Genomic DNA, 15964 nt, shown 5'->3' on the forward strand with positions numbered 1-15964 from the left:
AAAATTAACTTTTTTTTAAACCACTGTGCTACGACGTGTAAACTGTGATCTCTGGACAATGATGAATAGTACAGCTGTCCTCCTTGCAAAACTCTTCGAAATGTTTCAATCAATCTAATCACAACTCTTACACTGCCACTCGGCTACAGAACAGTATGCATTACTCTCAACATTTCAACATCTTCTTGATCAAGTGCTGATAGTTTTATTGGTGGAAGAGGTTTTTGCATGTCATCTTCACAAAATGCTATCCTGTCAAACTTACAACATTTCTGTTTTAAGAATTTCGCATAACAAAATTCATCTCCTCCAGGACCTGATTCCAGTAAGGTTCCCATGTCTTATTTAATATCTATCATATCAAAGATGTCATCAGTTGTGTTACATTGTAGAGTATGAATCTGAAAACCCTGTAAAAACTTTCGCATAAATTGTATCTCAATGGAATGGTTATTGGTTGGGAATCCTCACATAATCCCATTATATCGCTCACAAGAAAACAACCAAAATAAATAGACAGGTCCATAGTCCAACAAACAATCATTCAGATGCACAAATGAAGATTGGGTGTGCAAGATTCAGGTCCATACAATTTCTCAAATTTCTTGCAAAAACAACCTGAGATAACTATGTGCTGTGTATACCATTTTCTTTGATATTGTTCTGTTACATAGGATCCTACATGTATGTACAAACGCTTTCCAGCAGTCTAAGTGTTCTCCCCATCACAATGCTGTCAAGGGCAAATAGTGAGTAAACACATGTCCAATTCTTCCATTGATCACCTGTAAAGCTCGCAAAACCAGAGCCAATCTTACTAGGAATTCTGCCGATGTCACTTGGTACTTTCAGGTCATCTACTCTTTTCTGGATCTTCTCAAAATCCTCATCTGTTATGATACTTTTCTTTTTCCATACTTTCAGAATATGTTTTGCCGTGCTAAGCAGCAAATTATGCATTGGATCAACAAGGCAAAACTGTATCGCATCATAGCATGGCAGGCGGAATAAACTTGAATAACGTGTACCATATTGTTTTTCCACTTTATCTCTTTCCATTCTTGTTTTTGCTTTCTTGGCAATCTCTGTAAATAAAATGAAACATTTCAATCACGTTAATATTAGTGACTGCAATTATGGCTATTACAGAGTGCAACTTCATATCAGATGCAAAAGTTACCACAATCACTTCGGAAGTAGATACAGTTTTGTCTTAACCAGGTCTAATGAACAACCTTTTTGTACTACTAACACATTCAAACAAGTTTTTCATACACAATATGTGATTTTGGCTTGTTTAAAAGTTCACAGTAACATTTAAGTTATTATACATTCTTAGTTTTGATGACTGATGAACCTGATTTAAAATATATTCATGTAAATATTGCACACTGATTCACTGCATTGCCCAGGCCCTTACTGTCACGATACATGAATGTCACTATTAAAGTCACAATCCCTGTTACAGGATCTACACAGAGCCTGTCACAGACACTTCCTGCAATATGTAAGATTTTACACACTTGCAAATCTTTTATGATCTTCATCGGAACGTGGCTCCCTCACTTCCGGATTGAATCCTGAATAGTCTGCCTTCTGGTTCTGATAGATCTGGAATAATACCAACTAGGACAACATTCTCTGGTTTGAATCTCTCATCCCGGGGAAGATTTTGTATAACAAGGTATATTACATCAACTAAGTCATTTACATGCTTATATGGTTGAAACCAGTCAACATTGAGCATTACAGCAAATGTATTAGCAGCACCAGGCCCAGTCATGAATTCTTGCCAAATTCTACCATCATAGACATCAGCTAATATGTCTTCAGGGATTTGTCGCTGTGTCCATTGTTGACACTTGTCCCTAAAACCTGGTCTCTTTAGTAGTTATTGTAGTGTATCTTTAACACTTTGATAGCAATACAGTCTTTTAGGATACAAGTATTCCCCGCCATTTTTTCCTCTCACCTTGTTCATTAAACATGCCCCACAAGGCCTTCACTTCTTTTGATGTGGATGGTTTGGGAATGAGAGCATGTTCTTGACTTTTTTTTCCTCTGCTGTTCATTACAAATGCCTCTCCATGTCTGTAATGTGAATGGCATTTGGGGCACATCACAAATTTCTGAAAGTTGTCTTTTCCTAAGCCAAGAAGATTCCTTACTCTGTGAAGCATCACTGGTAATGCATTAGCAAATGCTGTTAAGTTGCTGTTGTCAAGTAACATTCCAACAAATTTCAGTAGCCGAGATATTATGGTAAAGAGGATTACCATGGTCTGATCTGATACGCTGTATAGAAACTGCCAGCGTAATAATAAAAGGAAGAATATCGTTATTGGCTTTCGAAAGTGCGTGTCAGATAATTTCTCAGATTTGTCTTGTTTACTAATTGACTATTCCATCGCAGCTGCCTCTTGCAGGTCACTCTCCTCCCATAACTCTTCCTGTACACTTGCATCATTGATCTAATTAAAAAAGAGAAAATATACAATATGAAAATGTGCTTGATGATAATTATAGAAATGCTGTACATGTAAGTATTCTAAAACATTCTTGACATAGCATGTTTATTATTTTGAATCACACCTTGTGTTCGGACTAAAACCAACTAACACGTAATTAGGGAGCCATCACTATTTATGACCTGGGGGGGGGGGTTGCATACATAGAATACATATACATACATACATACATACATACATACATACATACATACATACATACATACATAAATAAATACATACATACATACAAGTCAGCCCTCTGAAATTTGCCAAGTGTAACTGATACAGTGTATTTAATGGTTACATCCTGAATATTCATGACAGCTGTTTCACACTGAAGTGTATAGCATTTTTGTACTCATGAATATTTGGTGTGCAACCATTTTATACAATAGTTCTACAGACCCACATAGTGCAATAGCTCTTAGCAAAGATACCCTATAAAGGCACAAGATCCACTTGGATATTTCTTTGAAATTGCAAATAATTATAATGGATGATGTAAAATTATAAAAATGACTCTCCAGAACCCATAGTTTATGAAAATGTCTATTTCCTGGAGTGATGTTTCCCTTTAACATAAGAATTCACTTGTAAAAGAGCATACTATTAGTAAGATGAAGCATCTGTGAAAAGCATGGTATGAGCAAAGTGAACTCATATACCGTATATGTGTACTTTGAAATTACTTATGTAATGTTCTGTCCCTTTCTCCAGTTACTGGTAAGCAGGGGGAAAGACATGGGGGGAAAAGAAAGGGAGCTTTTGGGACAAGGTTGCTGAGGCAGGTGACAGGATGATGTCCAATGAGGAAGATGGAAATGAGGACCAGAGGGATGTTTTGGATATAAGATCACCAACATTTCGTTCCCAACAATTCGAAGATCTATAATCTGATCACTACCCTGGACAAGCGGATTTTAGACAACCAGGCTACTCTCAAGCTAGGAAGAATCGATGGCCTCCATCAAACAGACCACCACCCACGAATTGCCATGCCAGCCTTGTTAAAGAAGACAGATTATAAAAAATTTAGTCTGTGCTCTAGCCACCCATTCATTAGTCTTGCTGCTAGACGTTCGGGCTTTCTTTCGATACTGTAAGCGAACGAAGTTAACAGTGAGGGCTTGCCCGAACTTGGATGTTCCATCCTCGATAGCGATGTTCGGTCGTGTGTCATATTCTATCGGAAGAACATCCGAGGTGTAGCAGATATACTACCCATTCATATGATTCAGAACACTCCTAAGTGTGAAATGTGTACAACTTGAACTCTATTTAGTGTGCAATCTGTGTTGTTATATTTTTTGAGTATCTTTATTTATAAAGTAAATTCACAACACCGTTCAAGTTTTCTGTTTGACACAACCAACCTTAACCAGGCAGAAACTAACGACAGACAGCATATGCCACACTTCAATAGCCTGATCGCATTTTTTTTTTGCTACATTTAGTCTGAATGAAAAAATAAAGCATAGTAAATGTATTGCAACTCCATACCGACATTCGAGCACCTGCATCAATGCTTTGCTTAGTATCAAAATGCCTGTGTAAAATTTCCATTGTGGTGGTCCGAGTTTTTGCTGCCTGCATGCAGAAGGGGGCATGTGTAGTTCATTCCACTACAACAAAATGTAGCAAGGAACTGTATTCATTCAATCTTGCTATCTTAAAGTGTAGCATGTCCAACTTGTCATTGGTTTCTGTGTGGTTGTATCAAACAGCAAAGCTGCATGGTGTTGTGAGGAACCAGAATGTATTCATACATTTGATAAGAAGATTCCGATCACAATACGATGAATAAATGTAACATAAAGAAGGCCTTACCAAATAACAGGTTTATAAGCCGATAGCATGGCGCTACCTGTACACTTTATCCCTGTATACCGATCCGTACCCGACCCCTAGGCCGGGCCCTGAGTGCATACCAGTATTGCTTGATTGGTTGGTTGACCTTTGACCGAAGTAATGACCTTTCAGGTAACCTATGATTATGAGATCTGTGCGTACAGTGATCGGCTACAATGTTAGTCTTGCTGCTAGACGTTCGGGCTTTCTTTCGATACTATAAGCGAACGAAGTTCGCAGTGAGGGCTTGCCCGAACAGTTCCATCCTCGATAGCGATGTTCGGGCGTGTGTCGTATTCTATCGGAAGAACATCCGAGGTCTAGCAGATAGACTACTACAATATACGAACTAACATAATCCTGTCAGTATGAATATACCGACTACGTATATTATGGGTATTGGGATGTCCCGTACTGTACACTACGTAGATTTAGTGTAAACGGAAATGCATAAGGAACTTGTGAGTAAATAGACGTTTCGAATAAAAATTCTTTTTCAAGGTATTTATTGGCAAGATATATAAGGACGTGTGAAAAGTTGTAATATTCGCACGCAACAAATAGAACAGGCCTGAAATATAAAATAAGTGTGATTATCCTGGGAATGATGTGAATAATCTATTAATTCCAAGGGGTTTCCAGCGTTCCGAGACGGAAAATGATTTCCTATTCCTTTAACCTCAATAGTTTCTCATCACCAGAAACCTTACAAATTCCTGAATGATTCCATAGTGTACACGGAAGATGTGCGTTCACGCAACAGATAACTAGTTAGTTAGACCCGGCTACGTGTTATGCAGTAGTACTGTACATTTGAAATATACGCGTCCTTCAACCGTCAAAATTACAACCACAAACTCTACAAAAATTAAAAAAAATAGAGGTCAAAAGTCTACATTTTAGCCAGAAACGGGTCAAATGGCATGAGTTTTCAACACTTTTGATACACTTTCACGTTACACGTACATGCTTCATCTTCAGTCATCGCTAGTACATTGGCTGCCCGGGGCCGGGCGCCTACTGTGTGGTTCAAAATATGAGGTCATACCTAAAAGGCGCCTAAGCTTCCCTCATGTGAGTCAATATGACTTACTGCATGATTGTCTCCTACATGAGATATATTCTATGTTGTAATTTGACTGGATGTGGCCAAACAAATGTTCCAGGTTCGTGAGACTTTGATTTCTGATTTAATTTGTTATTTATTAAAGGCATCGAAATCCACTGGGACGGTTAAAAGTATGGTCAAAGATTTAAAAGCGCCACCTCAACATACTGTACACATATAGTATGTTTATTTTTCTTTCCTTTTTACCCAACTACAAACCCATAATGATTACTGCACTAAACATACTTTAACATTTATTTATCTTATTTATTTATATATTGATTGATTGATTGATTGATTGATTGATTGATTGATTGATTGATTGATTGATTGATTGATTGATTGATTTGTTTGTTTGTTTGTTTTTTTGTTTGTTTGTTTGGTTTTTTGTTTGTCTGTTTTTGTTGTTGTTGTTGTTGTTTTTTTTGGGTGGTGGTGCTTATTTATTAAAGGCATCGAAATCCACTTAAATTGTCAATTTTAAAAAAGAACATTGAGGGGAGTCAATTTTTTCTTCTGCGAGCAAAACACCAAGGGGCTTGTCCGGGAATTGAACCCGGGACCTCTCGCACCCAAAGCGAGAATCATGCCACTAGACCAACAAGCCGGTGACATCTGAAGGTAATTATTGATTTGAATCTTTCACATACTTGGGACCAGGTGTTCACATCACTTTCTATTATTATCTTTATTTATTTTTTATTTTGCAACCAAACACAAAGAGGTGGTTGAAATCATACAATTTAAAATCGCAAATACACAGGAGAACACACTCTAAAATGTTTAAGAATGATTCCTAATGAAATGTTAAAAAGCTAAAGAAAGGTAAGACATAAAAAAAATACTGATTACTGTTAAAAAGGTCTATACAAGCTCAAAAACATTCTGTCAAGCCATCATTGGTAATTGTACAAAGCGTATGGTATGAAACTGTTTTTGAATCGTTCGGTTCTACATCTAGGAATACTAAATTTTTTTGAGTGACGGGTCTTCCTTGTTGAGGTTGGATTGATCAAGTAATTTAATTTGTCATTACTAATACATATTTTCCCCAAAAATGATTGGCATATTGTATCTCTCCTCTGCGTTAGAGTTTTGATATTGGTAGGGACACATTCCGGATATGTCTGAGGAAAAATCCGGAATGCTCTTTTTTGTACCATCTCAATTTGTTATGCTTGGTCACTTGTATATGCCACAGTGGACATGCGTATTCTACAACTGGTCGTATAATTGAGGTATAGTACAGCAATAAGTGCTTAGTACTCAATCCTGATCTCTTGAGTAGAGTAAGAAAATACAACCGTTTAGATGCTTTACTGTATATATAATCAACATGATCTGACCATGAAAGAGTATTATTTATCATTACCCCGAGAAGTTTCTGAACAGTGATTCTCTCGACGACTGTGTCATTTATTTTGGTGAGGGGAATTTCTCGTTGGTCTTTCTTAAATGAGATTATCATGTCTTTTGTTTTGTCTGGATTTAATTTCATATTGTTTGCCTTAGACCAGTCAGTTGTGTAGTTTATTGCCTGTTGCATATTACTCCTAGTTGATAAAGTTTCGGACAAAGTGGTATCATCCATGAACTTATGTGACCGAGTTTGTGGTTTCAGGTCGTTAATCATAATGAGGAATAGCAAAGGACCCAACCATGAACCTTGTGGGACTGATCCATTCAGTTTGGCCCAGTCAGAGACTTCTTTGCCGAGAATAACACGTTGTTGCCTATCACTGAGAAAAGCGGCAATCCATTGGGTCAAAATGGGTGATACATCATATTTGCTATTTTGTCAATCAGGATGTTGTGATCAATTAAGTTGAAGGCCTTAGAGTAGTCTAACATAACAATGTGGATCTTTTTGCCTTCTTCAGCAGCTGAATACCAATGGTGAAACATATCAATCAAACAGTGTGTAGTTGAAGTGCCTTTGACAGCGCCATACTGATTTGGATCAAGTTGATTTTTAACTGCTTCTAGAAGCCAATTACCGACAAAGGATTCCAGGAGTTTACATAGGACAGATGTGAGAGCTATTGGTCGCAGATCTTTGGCCAAATTACGGGGTGGGTCAATTTTAGGAATAGGACAGACATTGGCTGATTTCCACATTGGGGGAACATATCCTTCCCGAATTGAGCTGTTGAAAATTGCACAAATTGGTTTGGCAAGGGAATCAATAAAATAATGCAAAATCCAATTTGGGATGGAATCAGGACCAACGGATTTGTTCACTTTGATATTGGCTAATTTTACCTCAACGTCATGTACTGTAATTGTAAATCTACTGGGAAATTGACCTTCATGTTTTGTCACCCTTGATAGATCTAGTGGTTTGAGTTGCTCACTGACACTTTGAAAGAAGGAATTAATTTGTGTGGCTAATTCTTTGATATTACCATTGCAAATATCATTTGCTAACCCTTGGAAGCTGTTTTTCCCCAGTTTACTTTTACCAATAATTTCCTTTGTTTTCTTCCACCACTTTCTAGGATCTGTTCTATGTAAATCCTCAACTTGGCTATGATAATATTTAGATTTCAATTTCCTAGTTAGACGATTAATTTTGTTTCTGAACAGTTTGAATGTAGGTAAATCATTACGGTGCCATGCGGTTTGTCTCTTCCTTATCATGTCTCTGTAATTGTCTGAAATCCATGGTTTATCAGTTGTGCATCGACGAGCAATCCTTGTTGGCAAGGATTCATCGATGAGAGAGTTGATGGTGTTGTAGAACTTTGTCTTGGTGTTTATTGGATCTAACTGTGACATTGACAATTTTACCGGCTTTAAACTTTGTTTGTGGTTCTGGGAAGAACACAATTGTGTTATGATCAGACTTGCCAATGGGTGGGAGAACTAATGGTGTTTTAAGCAAGTGAATGGCATGAACTCTCAAACTAGCTGTTAAAACCTTTGTTTTAGTACGGAGTAATTACTTCACTCTGCTGATGAAGTCCTCAGAGAAAGGACGAAAGTTTTAGACACAGCAGCTTTCTAAAAATGTGTTGGAAATTGAAACGTTTACAGTACACTACACCCAAAGCTTAACATTTATTTATTTTATTATTGATTGATTGACTGACTGACTGATTGCTTTGTTTGTTGTTTGTTTGTTTGTTTGTTTTTTGGGGGTGTTTGTTTAAAAATTTTTTTAGCCAATTTATTCTCCTGCGAAACAGTCAGCAAAATACCAACGGGCTTGTCCGGGAATTGAACCCGGGACCTCTCGCACCCAAAGCGAGAATCATGCCACTAGACCAACAAGCCGATGACATCCAAAGGAAATCATTGATTTGAATCTTTCACATACTTGGGACCAGGTGTTCACATCACTTTCTAAGCAAGTGAGTGGTGTGAACTCTCAAACTAGCTGTTAAAACCTTTATTTTAGTACGGAGTAATTACTTCACTCTGCTGATGAAGTCCTCAGAGAATGGACGAAAGTTTTAGACACAGCTGCAGCAGCTTTCTAAAACTGTTTGTGTTGGAAATTGAAACGTTTACACTACACTGCATCCAAAGCCATCGTCGCAAACCACGGCCTGTTTCTTAACGAGCCTCTATAATAACTCTGGCTTGCGAGATCAAAGCGAGAATCATGCCCCTAGACCAACAAGCTGTTGACGACCGAAGGAAATCACTGATTTAATCACAGATAAGTAAGTACTTTTAATCTTTTACATACTTGGGACCAGGTCACAGTGTTAACATCACTTACCAAGCAGGTGAATGGTGTTCAAACTAGTTATTAACACACACACATTTGGTTTAGTAAATGGTAAACACTTCAGTCTGCCGATGAAGTCCTTAGTGTAAGGACGACAGCGACACAGCTTTCTAAAAGTTTATAATACTATAGCTAATACTAACTTACATAGAAATCATTGATGTTATGGGGCAATACATACATACATACATACATACATACATACATACATACATATATACATCCATACATACATACATACATACATACATACATACATACAAGTCAGCCCTCTGAAATTTGCCAAGTGTAACTGATACAATGTATTTAATGGTTACATCCTGAATATTCATGACAGCTGTTTCACACTGAAGTGTATAGCATTTTTGTACTCATGAATATTTGGTGTGTAACCATTATATACAATAGTTCTACAGACTCACATAGTGCAATAGCTCTTAGCAAAGATACCCTATAAAGGCACAAGATCCACTTAGACATTTCTTTGAAATTGCAAATAATTATAATGGATGATGTAAATTCATGAAATGACTCTCCAGAACCCATAGTTTATGAAAATGTCTATTTCCTGGAGTGATGTTTCCCTTTAACATAAGAATTCACATGTAAAAGAGCATAGTAAGATGAAGCATGTGTGAAAAGTATGGTATGAGCAAAGTGAACTCATATACCATATATGTGTACTTTGAAATTACATATGATGTTCTGTCCCTTTCTCCAGTTACTGGTAAGCAGGGGGAAAGAAGTGAGGGAAGAAGAAAGGGAGCTTTTGGGACAAGGTTGTAGAGGCAGGTGACAGGATGATGTCTAATGAGGAAGATGGAAATGAGGACCAGAGGGATGTTTTGGATATAAGATCACCAACATTACATGCCCAACAATTCGAAGATCTATAATCTGATCACTACCCTGGACAAGAAGATTTTAGACAACCAGGCTACTCTCAAGCTATAGGAAGAATCGGTGGACCTCCATCAAACAGATCACCACCCACGAATTGGCATGCCAGTCTTGTTAAAGAAGACAGAATATAAAAATTCTAGTCTGTGCTGTAGCCACCCATTCATGTGATTCAGAACACTCCTAAGTGTGAAATGTGTACAACTTGAACTCTGTTTAGTGTGCAATCTGTGTTGTTATATTTTTTGAGTATTTTTATTTATATATAAAGTAAATTCACAACACCGTTCAAGTTTTCTGTTTGATACAACCAGGCAGAAGCTAACGACAAACTGCATATGCCACATTTCAATAGCCCGATCGCATTTTTTTGTTGTTGCTACATTTAGTCTAAATGAAAAAATAAAGCAGAGTAAATGTATTGCAACTCCATACAGACATTCAAGCACCATCAATGCTTTTCTTAGTATCAAATGCCTGTGTAAAATTTCCATTGTGGTGATCATTTGATGTCTGCATGCACAAGGGGTCATGTGTAGTTCATTCCACTTCAACAGAATGTAGCAAGGAACTGTATTCATTCAATCTTGCTATCTTAAAGTGTAGCATGTCCAGCTTGTCATTGGTTTCTGGGTGTGTTTGTATCAAACTGCAAAGCTGCATGGTGTTGTGAGGAACACAATATTGTATGCATATATATACTTTAATATATTCAATCTCTGCATGTAGGTGTTGACAAACACATTTATGTCATTACTATGTCTTATCAGTTTATGGTAATTGTGTTTGATGAGTGTGTAGACGTTGTCATTCACACATTTCAGTTAACGCATTGGTGGTTATTTTTACAAGCCCCTCCTTAAGATGAATATGCATGAAAAATTAGCTATTGTCGTCTGTTTGTGCTTGTCGCTAATACGGTTCTCTGATTGGCAGTTATTTATATCCTGATGACATTTGCTAGACCTTGGATGTTCCATCCTCGATAGCGATGTTCGGGCGTGTGTCGTATTCTATCGGAAGAACATCCGAGGTCTAGCAGATAGACTACTACAATATACGAACTGACATAATCCTGTCAGTATGAATATACCGACTACGTATATTATGCGTATTGGGATGTTCCGTCTATGGTACTGTACACTACGTAGAATTAGTGTAAACGGAAATGCATAAGGAACTTGTGAGTAAATAGACGTTTCGAATAAAAATTCTTTTTCAAGGTATTTATTGGCAAGATATATAAGGACGTGTGAAAAGTTGTAATATTCGCACGCAACAAATAGAACAGGCATGAAATATAAAATAAGTGTGATTATCCTGGGAATGATGTGAATAATCTATTAATTCCAAGGGGTTTCCAGCGTTCAGAGAGACGGAAAATGATTTCCTATTCCTTTAACCTCAATAGTTTCTCATCACCAGAAACCTTACAAATTCCTGAATGATTCCATAGTGTACACGGAAGATGTGCGTTCACGCACAGATATAACTCGTTAGTTAGACCCGGCTACGTGTAGTACTGTACATTTGAAATATACGCGTCCTTCAACCGTCAAAATTACAACCACAAACTGTACAAAAATTTAAAAAAATAGGGGTCAAAGTCTACATTTTAGCCAGAAACAGGGGTCAAATGTCATGAGTTTTGAACACTTTTGATACATTTTCACGTTACACGTACATGCTTCATCTTCAGTCATCGCTAGTACATTGGCTGCCCGGGGCCGGGGCTACTTCCGATAAAGATGACTGAAAATGACCCGTGGTAACAATGTGGTTCAAAATATGGGGTCATACCTATGTCATACCTAAAAGGCGCCTAAGCTTCCCTCCTGTGAGTTAATATGATTTACATAATTGTCTCCTACATGAGAGATATTTTATGTTGTAATTTGGCTGGATGTGGCCAAACAAATGTTCCAGGTTCGTGAGACTTTGATTTCTGATTTAATTTGTTATTTATTAAAGGCATCGATATCCATTGGGACGGTTAAAAGTATGGTCAAAGATTTTAAAGCACCACCCCAACATACTGTACACATATAGTATGTTTATTTTTCGTTACTTTTTTACCCACCTACAAACCCATCATGATTACTGCACTAAAAAATCTTAAACATTTATTTATCTCTTTTATTTATTTATATATTTATTGATTAATTGATTGATTTGTTTGTTTGCTTTTCTTTTTTTTTTTTTGCTTCTTGCTGTTTTTTTAGGGTGGTGTATTTTTTTAAAGAAAAACACACACACACATTGAGGGCAGTCAATTTCTTCTCCTGCGAGCAAAACAGCTACGGGCTTGTCCGGGAATTGAACCCGGGACCTCTCGCACCCAAAGCGAGAATCATGCCACTAGACCAACAAGCCGATGACATCTGTATGTAATCACTGATTTAAATCTTTCACATACTTGGGGGTGTTCACGTCACTTTCTAAGCAAGTGAATGGTGTGAACTCTCAAACTAGCTGTTAAAACCTTTGTTTTAGTACGGAGTAATTACTTCACTCTGCTGATGGAGTCCTCAGAGATTGGACGAAGGTTTTAGACACAGTAGCTTTCTAAAACTGTTTGTGTTGGACATTTACACTACACTACACTACACTACATCCAATGCCATCGTCGCAAACCGCGGCCTGTTTCTTAACGAGCCTCTATAATAACTGGCTTGCGAGATCAAAGCGAGAATCATGCCCCTAGACCAACAAGCTGTTGACGACCGAAGGAAATCACTGATTTAATCACAGACAAGTAAGTACTTTTAATCTTTCACATACTTGGGACCAGGTCACAGTGTTAACATCACTTACCAAGCAAGTAAGTGATGTTCAAACTAGTTATTAACACACACATTTGTTTAAAGTTAGTACATGGTAAACACTTCAATCTGCCGATGAAGTCCTTAGTGAAAGGACGACAGCGACACAGCTTTCTAAAAGTTTATAATACTATAGCTAATACTTACATAGAAATCATTGATGTTATGGGGCAAGTCACATACTTCCGGGTCTACTCCTATATGTGTGGAAAGTATTAGGGGAGATCCTCGAATACCTCCGTGATCTGTCAGTTTGACAAATACATGCAAGTTGAAGAGAGTAAGTCATTTAGAACATCATTGAGACTACCGCTGAAAAACTATATAATCATTAGGGGAGGGTCAATATTTATTTTTACTTTCTGTATTGCCTAACTTGATTTTGGTAGCCCACCGTTGTCACCGTTGATCGATTCCATATTTAACTGCTTCCACATCCCACCATTGCCTCCATTTGTGCATGAATATCCGAAATTATTAGTCTAATAGCTGCTGACAATTATTCAGGGAATGAATGGCTAGTTTTGGTATAAAGAGAAGAATTGGCCTGGTGAGATATATTGGGGATATCATGTGGTGAAGTGTTGATGTTGACCTTGTTCACAATGTCAATGAGCACCCAATGTTCTCTACAAACATACCAGTGACTTCACTCTATCACTATGTTTTAGAATTATGTGCTTTATTTGATAGGGGCCCCAGGGTCAGCCTGTTTTTGACTTTACAGAGAGTGGTGTCAGTGACATTTCGTCGGCCCGATGGAAAAATCCCCCCCCCCCCCCGCGGTCACTGTCGTAAAGATGATCAACAGGTGTCAGGGCTATAGACAAATACACGGCGATACACCACTTACTGCACGATGAGTTGTTATTTCGCGGTGGGTAGACTTGCGCGATCATAGAAACAAGCATGTAATTTTACCCCTTTCATATACAGTTGGATAAATACGTCAATATTATCGATATTATCGACATTTTATTGTATTCTGATAGAAATGTTCTGATACATATGTCGGGAAACAATTGCCTGTTGACAACAACTTGTGAATGGTGAAGTTCACCAAAAGAACTGCAATGTGATTGATTTGGTGAAGTTCACCAAAAGATTTATACAACTCATTGCATTTAATTATCAATTGTTACTTTATACTAAATCTTAAAGTCCGATTTTTCAGGTTCATGTATCGCCAGTGTGCCCATTTTGAGCTGCACTCTAGTGTTCATTAGGAGAATTTGTGACTTCATATCCTCCTAACCTTGAGTTTTTCAATATCAAGCAATGGTGTCAGTAGTGACCCGGGTTTGCAACCCTACATGTTTGAAGCAAAACATTCAGAAACTGCACTAAAATACCTTAATAGTTATTTATTTATTTATTCATTTATTTATTTATTTACTTATTTATTTATTTTTTTTTTTAAAAACATTGACATTGAGGGCAGTCAATTTTTTCCTCCTGCAAAACAGTCAGCAAAATACCAACGGGCTTGTCCGGGAATTGAACCCGGGACCTCTCGCACCCAAAGCGAGAATCATGCCACTAGACCAACAAGCCGATGACATCCAAAGGAAACCATTGATTTGAATCTTTCACATACTTGGGACCAGGTGTTCACATCACTTTCTAAGCAAGTGAGTGGTGTGAACTCTCAAACTAACTACTAACTTACATAGAAATCATTGATGTTACGGCACAAGTTATACTTCCAGCGAGTCGACTCCTAAATGCGAAGAAATTGTGTAGCTGGCCATAGAGGTATTATTATTATTTTTAAGGGAGATATAATACTTCCATGGTCTGACAGTACTAGTTCGACAAATACATGCAAGCAAAAAGAAAAAAAAAGGTGTCCACCTAAACTTCAAGTTGAAGAGAGTAAGTCATTTAGAACATCTTTTGAGACTACCGCTGAACAATTATATACTCATTTAGGGGAGGGTCAATATTTACTTTTACTCTCTGTATATTGTCTAACGTTGCATTAGTTTGTGATTTTGGTATCTCACCGTTGTCACCTGACCGATTCTATATTTCAACTGCTCCCACATCCCACCATTGCCTCCATTATTACTGTGTGCAGGAATATCAGAACTTATCAGTGTAATCGCTGCTGACAACCATTCATGGAATAAATTCTTGCTAGTTTTGGTGTAACGAGAAGAATTGGCCTGGTGAAATATTGGGGACATAATGTGGTGGAGTGGAGTGGAGATATTGACCTTGTTCACAACAATATCAGTTGCTGTAGTGCGCCCATCATCAGGAATATCCCCCGATCGGGATAATGCATGATAAATCAGTGACATTTGAATTCTCTGGTGCAGGTAAACAAGTGTGTGTGTGTGTGTGTGTGTGTGTGTGTGTGTGAGTGTGTGTGTGTGTGTATGTGTGTGTGTGATTCTACTCTCAAAAGCTTAGATAAAAATAGGGTTGAACATAGGTTGTCAAGGAATTTTACTGTACACACGTGTACGTTTGAATCGTATTAGTTCCGCTGCAATTATAACGTGTTTTTTTTTTTAATGTTTTGTTTGTTACTTACAATAAGTAACCAGCAACAAAACGCAAGCAGCATTGAATCGTCTGTAGGTAAACGTTGCTTTCTGTTATCTGTAGAAATAATAAATCAAAATCAGATTGATTTTGGGTCCGCACTCAAAAATCATCACACTCAATAGTGATCACGATTTCAATCTCGAGCTCTTCAGTACTTCTTATGGATAATATCGACTACTGATTAACATGTAGTGTCTAATTAGTTATTTCAAAGCAAATCAGTGGATATATTGTGATTGAAATTCTCTGATCGAAAAATGATACAACCTTTACAGTTAAACATGATAGTGGACAGTTTCAAATTCGAGCTTTCACTCAAGATCTAAACTTGTCACCGTCTACACTACCTACAGATAATATTGACTAACTAATTAACAGATACAATGTCCTTTTATAAGTAATTGACCAATGTTTGGTAAATATATCTCTGGTAATTTGGTGAAAACATGTCCCAGTTGCATCTAGCTCGGTTTACACCGCAAGC

General features: G+C 37.5%; 4 non-coding genes across 4 annotated transcripts; all 4 read right to left on the reverse strand.

The window, feature by feature from the left end:
* Window positions 1-6001: 6001 nt before the first annotated feature.
* On the reverse strand, window positions 6002-6073 carry Trnap-ugg (transfer RNA proline (anticodon UGG)). Its single transcript has one exon. It is a non-coding gene; the product is annotated as a tRNA-Pro (tRNA).
* Window positions 6074-8670: 2597 nt separating this feature from the next.
* On the reverse strand, window positions 8671-8742 carry Trnap-ugg (transfer RNA proline (anticodon UGG)). Its single transcript has one exon. It is a non-coding gene; the product is annotated as a tRNA-Pro (tRNA).
* Window positions 8743-12403: 3661 nt separating this feature from the next.
* Trnap-ugg (transfer RNA proline (anticodon UGG)) lies at window positions 12404-12475 on the reverse strand. Its single transcript has one exon. It is a non-coding gene; the product is annotated as a tRNA-Pro (tRNA).
* A 1931-nt stretch (window positions 12476-14406) lies between these two features.
* Trnap-ugg (transfer RNA proline (anticodon UGG)) lies at window positions 14407-14478 on the reverse strand. Its single transcript has one exon. It is a non-coding gene; the product is annotated as a tRNA-Pro (tRNA).
* Window positions 14479-15964: the final 1486 nt, after the last annotated feature.

This window comes from Glandiceps talaboti, chromosome 7, assembly GCF_964340395.1.
Source record: "Glandiceps talaboti chromosome 7, keGlaTala1.1, whole genome shotgun sequence".
NCBI classification, from domain to species: domain Eukaryota; kingdom Metazoa; phylum Hemichordata; class Enteropneusta; family Spengelidae; genus Glandiceps; species Glandiceps talaboti.